The 8,822-nt window shown below is 42.1% G+C and overlaps 2 pseudogenes; one reads left to right on the top strand and one right to left on the bottom strand.

Annotated features, from left to right (window-relative positions):
- The first annotated feature begins 1,017 nt into the window (after positions 1-1,017).
- On the top strand, positions 1,018-2,449 carry LOC121030054 (vascular endothelial zinc finger 1-like; annotated as a pseudogene).
- A 2,277-nt stretch (positions 2,450-4,726) lies between these two features.
- Positions 4,727-4,933, bottom strand: LOC121040550 (uncharacterized; annotated as a pseudogene).
- Between the last annotated feature and the right edge of the window lie 3,889 nt (positions 4,934-8,822).

Below are 8,822 nucleotides of genomic sequence, written 5' to 3'. Positions count from 1 at the left end.
TCGGACTTCGGCTCAGGTCACGATCTCATGGTCCGTGAGTTTGAGCCCCGCTTCGGGCTCGGTGCTGACAGCTCGGAGCCTGGAGCCTGTTTCGGATTCTGTGTCTCCCTTTCTCTCTGCCCCTCCCCTGCTCATGCTCTGTCTCTCTCTGTCTCAAAAATAAATAAACGTTAAAAAAAATTAAAAAAAAAAAAGCCTTAAAGTTGAAAAAGATGTGGGGGGGGGGTGCCTGGGTGGCTCAGTTGGTTAAGCATCTGATTCTACGTTTCGGCTCAGGTCACGATCTCATGTTTCATGAGTTCAAGCTCCACGTTGGGCTCCAAGCTGACAGTGCAGAGCCTGCTTGAGATCATCTCTCTTCCTCTCTCTCTGCTCCTCCCCTGCTCACTCTCTCTGTCCCTCTCAAAAATGAATAAATAAACTTAAAAAAAAAAGTTGAAAGAGATGGGAGATAAAATTAAAGCTTTGGTTTGGTGATACTAGTCAAAAGTCTACCCAGAAGTTCTTTTTTTTTTTTTTTTTTTTTTTTTTTTTTTTTAATCACTTAACTGAAGGCAGGCAATGGTTGTTATTTTACTCTCTTCCTCAGAGAACAAGTTGGGGAAACCCAGTTCCCCTGTTAGAAGACTTCATGTAATGGGGTGCCTGGGTGGCTCAGTCGGTTAAATGTCCTGCTTAGGCTCAGCTCATGATCTCAGGGTTCGTGAGTTTGAGCCCCACATCGGGCTTGTGCCTCTCGGCACAGAGCCCGCTTCAGATCCTCTGTCCCTCTTCCGCTCTTGCTCTCTCTCTCTCTCTCAAAAATGAACATTTAAAAAAATTCTATAAAAAAAGAGAAGGCTTCATGTAGAAATGTGGGGATCCTAAGAATCCTGAGAAAGTGATTCCCGTGGTGGTCGAGGCATTCTACAGCATTTCACTCAAGAAGCAGAGACCTGGTGTGACCCGTGTGTGAGAGTGAGCTTCAGCAATTCTGTAAAAATACTTTATGCTGCCACAGACATCTGAAATTGTAAAATGGCAGCCCATGAAGCCTCCCATCGCCACGAGCAGGCAGCACAGAACGGCTTGCTGCCCCTCCAGAGCCCTGCTGCAGAGCCCCCTGATCAGAAACCATTGCTTCCAATCTCCATAACTCAGAAACCTCAAGTGGCACCAGAAACATGAAAGGATGCCATCAGGATTAAAAAAGAAACATCCCAAACTTCATTTGTGTGCACTGACTGCAGTAAAGCTTTCAGGGACAGCTATCATCCGAGGCACCACGAGTCCTGCCACACAGGGATCAAGCTGGTGTCCTGGTCAAAGAAAACTCCCACTACATGGTTCCCCTCATCTCCACCATCACCGGGGACAGCAGCAGAACTTCGTTGGTCTCTACCATTGCTGGCATCCTATCAACAGTCACTGCGTCTTCCTCGGGCACCAACCCCAGCGGCAGTGCCAGGAGCACAGCTATGGCCGTGGCCCCGGCCGTCAAGAAACCCAATAAGCCTGTCAAGAACCATGCCTGCCAGATGTGTGGGAAGGCCTTCCGGGATGTGTACCACCTCAACCGGCACAGGCTCTTCCATTCGGACCAAAAGCCCTTCGAGTGTCCTGTTTGCAATCAGCGCTTCAAGAGAAAGGGCCGATGACTTCTCATGTGAGGTCTCATGAAGGAGGCAGCACCAAACCCCATACTGGCAGCGTCTGTGGGAAAGGCTTCTCGAGACGTGCCCTGTTGCCTTGGCCACCAAAGACAGACTGCGGACACACACGGGGCGCCACGAAGGCAAGGTACGGTGTAACGTCTGTGGGAAGCTTCTGAGTGCAGCATACATCACCAGCCACTTAAAGACACACGGGCAGAGCCAAGGTATCAGCTGTAATACATGTGCACAAGGCATCAGTAGAACATGCATGCATGAGTGGAGAGTGGCAGCCAGAAGCAGCAGCAGCGGCAACAACATGTGATAGATGACCGGGGAAGCAGGCGGGGACACTGAAACTGGGGGAAGAAGCTGTCAAAGCAAGCAAGCAAGAAGCTGCCAACCCGTGCCTGACCTCCGTGGCTGCTATGACACCCGTGACTCTCACTGCTCCATTCAATGTAATGTCCTGCGTGTCACCTGGGGCGATGTCAAACCCAATCACAGTGGCAGCAGCAACGAGCATGAAGCATCCAGTAAATGTTTCAAGTGCAGTTACCATAACCAGCCCAACGAACAGAGCGCACCCTGTAACTATAACCAGCCCATTATCCATGACCTCTCCTTTAACATTCACTACCCTAGTCAACCTTCTCACCTCTGTCACTGCTCCAGTGAATATAGCCCACCCTGTCACGATCATGTCTCCAGTGAACCTGCCAACACCTGTGACGTTAGCTGGCCCTCTCAATATAGCAGTGAGGCCCGTAGAGGGCATGCCTGTCTTACCCCAAGCCTTACCCACATCACCACCTTGATAGACAGCATTATAAAATTTAAAAAAAGGGGTTAAAGTAAATATTTACCAGCAACTTACTTTTAATTTATTAAAGCAAAGAGTAAACTATGGGGACACCTGGGTGGCTCAGTCGGTTAAGCGTCTGACTTCAGCTCAGGTCATGATCTCACGGTTCCTGAGTTCAAACTCTGCGTTGGGCTCTGTGCTGACAGCTCAGAGCCTGGAGCCTGCTTTGGATTCTGTGTCTCTCGCTCTCTGCCCCTCCCCTGCTTGTGCTCTGTCTCTCTCTCTCTCAAAAATAAATAAACATTAAAAAATTTTTAAAAAGTAAACCACGAAATGGGGATATTTCATTACATTAGTTAATAATAGTGTAGCAGCATTTTTCTCCAATTTGGCTGGGATTATTCAAAGTAGGGTGTGTATGTAATTTATCACTGGACCACTTTAGTTTAATCAGAAATTCCTTTTAGCTGACAGCATTGCTTAAACAGGATAGTAGCTGGCAAGATGAAATGCCAGAATTAAAACCAATCATAAAAAAGCAAAACCCATTTCAAAATTAAAAAAAAAGCATTACTGTTTCTAATCCCAAGAAATCATTTTATTCTAAACACTAGCAGAACTATTCTCCCCATACAAGGTGGATGGCTGGATGGCTGATTTTAACCTGAAGTCCTAAATCCACAAATTTAGAATTTGTGAGAGCTAGTGTAGAATTGTCTGTGTTTATTGTTTTTATGAGTAAATACATGCATTGTCATAATAAAATGCATTTTGGAGAATATGCATTTTACCTTTGAGAATATGTTAATTTCAGGCAGCATTCTTTATGGGAAAGGTGATACCAGCTCTGATATGCAAAGCGTATAATAATTTATGATTCTACTTTCAACATATAATAGAGATCGTGACCTGATATTTGGAGATGTAAATATCACTCAGTATATTAATCCTGATAGAACATAGCATTGTAGTTGACTTAAAAAAAAAAAAACAACCACCAAAATATACAAATTTTGTTTTGGTAAGAAAAGGCCTCAACTGACAGTGGATAAGTCAAGTGTGTGAACAGGCAGACCCCTAACAAACAGAGGCCATGGGACTCTTATTCAGGGGCCAAGAAGTACTTTAGAACAGCCAAAATATATTGCTTTAAATTGGAAGATGCTGGAGGCACCGGGATGTGATATGCCCCTCCCCTCTCTTTCCCAATCAGAACCTGTTGATGCTATGATAGGGAAAGATGTGTTAGTTGCTCACTGCAGTTTATGTCTTATATTAAATTGTATACAGTTTGTATTCTAACCACCAGCTAGGACTAGGTAGTATGCCCCTTCAGAACAAGCAGAATGTATCTTTTTTTTTTTTAATTTCTCCTTTCATTTCTTAATCAAGTATTGTGCAGATTTGTTCAACTTTGTAAACATGGACATCACTTCTTTTTTTTTCTTTGAAAAAACACTTGTATCAGCTTGGTGGTGTTTTCAGGGAGGCATTTATCTGTACTCCCTGTAGGAACCCAGGAATGATTCTGCACGTTAAGACAGGTGCTTTTTATTTCTTAGCAGGATGTTTTATCTCTGTATGTAAAGTAGAAACCAAAAGTTAGGGAAACAGATACTCTTTACACCATTATGCCACACATTAATGTTTTTAAAGCACTGTGTTAAAAAAAAAAAAGTTCCTGGGGCGCCTGGGTGGTGCAGTCGGTTAAGCGTCCGACTTCAGCCAGGTCACGATCTCGCGGTCCGTGAGTTCGAGCCCCGCGTCGGGCTCTGGGCTGATGGCTCGGGGCCTGGAGCCTGTTTCAGATTCTGTGTCTCCCTCTCTCTCTGCCCCTCTCCCGTTCATGCTCTGTCTCTCTCTGTCCCAAAAATAAATAAAAAAAGTTGAAAAAAAAATTCCTAAAACCAAGATGCTGTGATTTTTTTTAAGTTACAATATGTTTTTGGGGTTCCCCCCCCTTTGTAATCTTGCAGTTAAAGGAAATCAAATTTAGTTGTATTAATCTTGCAGAATGTTGGCAGGACTGACTATCAAATTGGATGATTTCAGTTTATACCCCACTGTGTCAGTTCAAGCATCAAACACCTTACATCTGAGGCAGACTTCCTACATCATGGACAGATATCTGTGTGTCATTATACAAAACAGTTTGAGGGGGTTGAACTACATAGTAAAAAATAAAATAGTACTTAGTGTAAAATAACTTTATAAATTATCTTTTGTACTTTAGGACATTAAGTTGTACAACTTCTGTACATATAAAAGCTTAGGAACATTCTGTTTAGTAGGAAGGCAACACATTCCTACACTTTTAATGTATATGTTTTGTTATAATGTCCATGTAAACATGCCCTCTGTTAATTAAGGATTAATTAATCCTTTTAATTAGTGTGTCTCAATAAACAAAATGTAGAGAAAAAATAGTTGCAACATTTTATTAAACCTGTAAGAACAGATACTACACTTTATCTAAGCCAAAAGGCCGAGAAGCAATAGTTGTGGCATTTAAAAGAGGTTGGTTAATGCAAACTCAAATCATTTAAAGGAAAAACCATGCTTTTTTTTTTTTACCTCTTTATTCGCATTTTTATATATCTATTTTTCCCATAAAAAGGATCATAACAAAAAAAAGGATCATAACAAGAATATAGAAAGCAATGATTGCAATTATGACGAGGGCCAAATTTTGAATAAATATGCCTGAAAATAAATGAGTATCAAAAAGGAAGATACAAGTTTATCTTTTTTTTTTTTTTTCAACGTTTATTTATTTTTGGGACAGAGAGAGACAGAGCATGAACGGGGGAGGGGCAGAGAGAGAGGGAGACACAGAATCGGAAACAGGCTCCAGGCTCTGAGCCATCAGCCCAGAGCCCGACGCGGGGCTCGAACTCACGGACCGCGAGATCGTGACCTGGCTGAGGTCGGACGCTTAACCGACTGCGCCACCCAGGCGCCCCAAGTTTATCTTTTTTAAAAAAGTTTATTTTGAGAGAGAGAGAGACAGAGAGAGAGAGAGAGAGGGAGACAGAATGATCAGGGGAAGGGCAAGAGAGAAGGAGAGAGAGAGAATCCCAAGCAGGCTCACTCTGTCAACGTGGAGCCCGATGTGGGGCTCAAACTCATGAACTGTAAGAGCATGACCTGAGCTAAAACCAAGAGTTAGATGCTTAACTGACTGAGCCACCCAGGTACCTAAGATAATATAAATTATCTTAACAGCCTATCACCAATTATAGTTTCTTCAAAGGAAATTGAGTGTGTATGGCCATGGATATGCTCCACTCAGGTCTTCCAGGGAACCTACTGGGAGACACAGTTGGCTGAAAACCTTCACCTGCAGCTTCTATGAGAGCTGTGGCCCCCCCCCCCCCCCCCCCCCCGGCTGCTCCCACACAGTCAGTGCACATGATGGAGGTACTAATGAAGGCCCATCCTTATGAGAAACCACATTACTTTATCAGGGGACTTGCTCAAAGAGTCTCCATCAGCCTGGTGGAGATTTTTTTTAGCTTGCCTTGTAGTCTGAGACTCCTCTACAACTCTCCTTCCTTCCCTTTATCCTTTTCCAGGTGTCAGACATGCATGACATTGTGAAGCCTCTCCCTCCTTACTCACCTGTCTTTCCCCTATCATTCACAGGTATTTTCCCCAATATGGCTCTTGAACATCTAACCTTGTCTTTGTGTCTACTTCTCAGGATCCAAATGGACAGAGTGCTTGCCTTCTCATGTCACCCACGAAGGTCTTCCTGAGCCATAAAGATCCCATTTTCAATTTGTGCCAGTGTTTTTTATTTTATTAAAAAGATGTTTATTTATTTATTTTGAGAGAGAGAAAGAGAGCATGCACGCACACACAAATGTGTGCAAGGGACAGGGGGCAGAAAGAGAGAGGAAAGAGAGAATCCCAAGCAGGCTCCAAGCTATCAATGCAGAGCCCAACGTGGGGCTCGATCCATGAACCACGAGATTATGACCTGAGCCGAAATCAAGAGTTGGACACTTAACCAACCGAGCCACCCAAGCACCCCTATCTTTTTTTTAAAAGTTTTTTATTTATTTATTTTGAGAGAGAGACAGCATGAGTGGAGGAGGGGCAGAGGGAGAGATAGAATCCCAAGCAGGCTCTGCACTGTCAGCACAGAGCCTGATGTGGGGCTCGAACTCACGAACTGTGAGATCATGACCTGAGCTGAGATCAAGAGTTGGTCGTTTATCCAGTCGAGTCACTGGGGTGCCCCAGGCACCCCAATCTTTTTTATTTTAAAATTCCCATCAGTGATCCAATGTAAATATTCATGTTGACCATTTACTGGTCAAAACAAAGTCATTGTTTTTGTCCCCAGCTTTACTGAAGTATAATTGAAAATATAATTATATAAATTTAAGGTATATAATGTGATTTCATGTACATGTATATTGTAAAATGATTACCACAATAAAGTTAATTAACACATCTGTAACCTCACATATTTGACTTTTTGTATGTGTGTGTGGTGAGAACATTTAAGATCTTCTCTCTTAGCAAATCTCAAGTATTCAATACAGTATTGTTAACTATAGTCATGATATCATACATGAGATTCCCAGAACTTATTCATCTTATAACTGTGAAAGTTTGTACCCTTTGACTGAAATCGCTCCATTTCCCCCACTGCCCAGGCCCAGCAACCACCATTCTATTCTCTGTTTCTATGAGCTCAACGTTTCTAGGTGGTCCAAAAAGTGAGATCAGATGGCATTTATCTTTCTCTGACTTATTTCGGTTAGCATAATGCCCTCAAGATTAATCCATATTGCTGCAAATGGTGGAACTTCATTTGCTTTTTTATGGCTGAATAATATTCCATTCTGAATATACACTAAATTTTCTTTTCTTTGTTTAAAAATTTTTAATGTTTATTTATTTTTGAGAGTTGGGGAGGGGCAGAAGAGAGAGACCCGAAGCAGGCTCCAGGCTCTGAGCTGTCAGTGCAGAGCTCGACCCAGGGCTCAATCCCATGAACTATGAGATCATGACCTGAGCTGAAGTCAGACGCTTAACAGGCTGAGCCACTCAGGCACCCCCTACACTAAATTTTCTTTAGATAAAGTCACTACATAGAATATAGTACAATATGGAAATGGAATTATAAAATATCTAAACAATACATCAGAAAAAAGTTTTAATCACACGCAAGTATAGACTGTTATTAGCTTACAATATATTGTTGAGTTTTATTGATAGACTCAAGGAATTTTGCCATAATTATGCTATTTTCTATGACTGCTTCCCAAATTTTCAAAATGGTCTGTGCTTACAGTGCTAGTTTGTTAGGGCCTGCCAGAACAAAATACTAGACTTGGTGGCTTAAACACAGAAATATATTTCCTCACAGTTCTGGAGGCTGGAAGTCTAAGATCAAGGTGTTGGTAAGATTGCTTTCATCTGAGGCCTCTCTCCTTGGTTTGTAGATGGCCACCCTCTCCCTGTGTCTTCACCTGGTCCTTCCTCTGTGTGTGTCTGCATTTAAATTTCCTTTTCATATTAGATTAAGGTCTATCCTGATGACCCCATTTAACCTTAATTACCTCTTTAAATTCCCTATTTCAAAATATAGTCACATTTTGAGATACTGGAGCTTAGGACTTTAACACATGAATTTGGGGGACAAAATTCAACCCATAACACTCACATGGATAGGTAAAATACACTCATCCTGTGTGTTTCTCATTTACTCTCACTATTGATATGTAATGCTTTTGTTACCAGATATGTGGATTTTCCACATATCAGGCAATTCTCTGAAACCAGCCAGATGTCCTACAATTTAATTCAGTTCTGATAGCATCTACCTGGAGTAATCGGTCAATTTCGGCTCTTAGCACAGTGGCAACTACCCTGTCCCATTCCCAGCCCCATAGTAGCCAGATAGACATTCCTGGAGCAGCTTACACACAGCTTGCAGGAGCTAGGAGGGAAAAAGATATTCGATGCAAATAGTTACCAAAAGAGAGCAGGGGTGGCTGTATAAATACCAGACAAAATAGACTTTAAATCAAAAAAGTTTACAACAGTCAAGGAAGAATCCCATACATGAATTGAAATTCAACACAGCAGGAAGATATAACAATTATAAATGTTTACATACCCAATGACAGATCAGCAAAACACAAGAAGCAAAAACGGATAGAGTTGAATTTTTTAATTCAAGAAATTAACTGCCAAAAAATCGACAGTTCTACAATAATAGCTGGAGACTTCAACACCCTCTCACAATAATGGATGAAACAGCCAGACGAAAGATAAGTGAGGTAATAGAGGATTTAAACCACACAATAAACCAAGTAGATCTAACAGACATGTACAGAACGCTTCACCCAGTAACTACAGTGTGCACA

The sequence above is a fragment of the Herpailurus yagouaroundi genome, unplaced genomic scaffold (genome assembly GCF_014898765.1).
Source record: "Herpailurus yagouaroundi ecotype Mexico unplaced genomic scaffold, PumYag 28, whole genome shotgun sequence".
Taxonomy (NCBI): Eukaryota; Metazoa; Chordata; class Mammalia; order Carnivora; family Felidae; genus Herpailurus; species Herpailurus yagouaroundi.
This window is presented reverse-complemented; position numbering and strand designations above follow the sequence as displayed.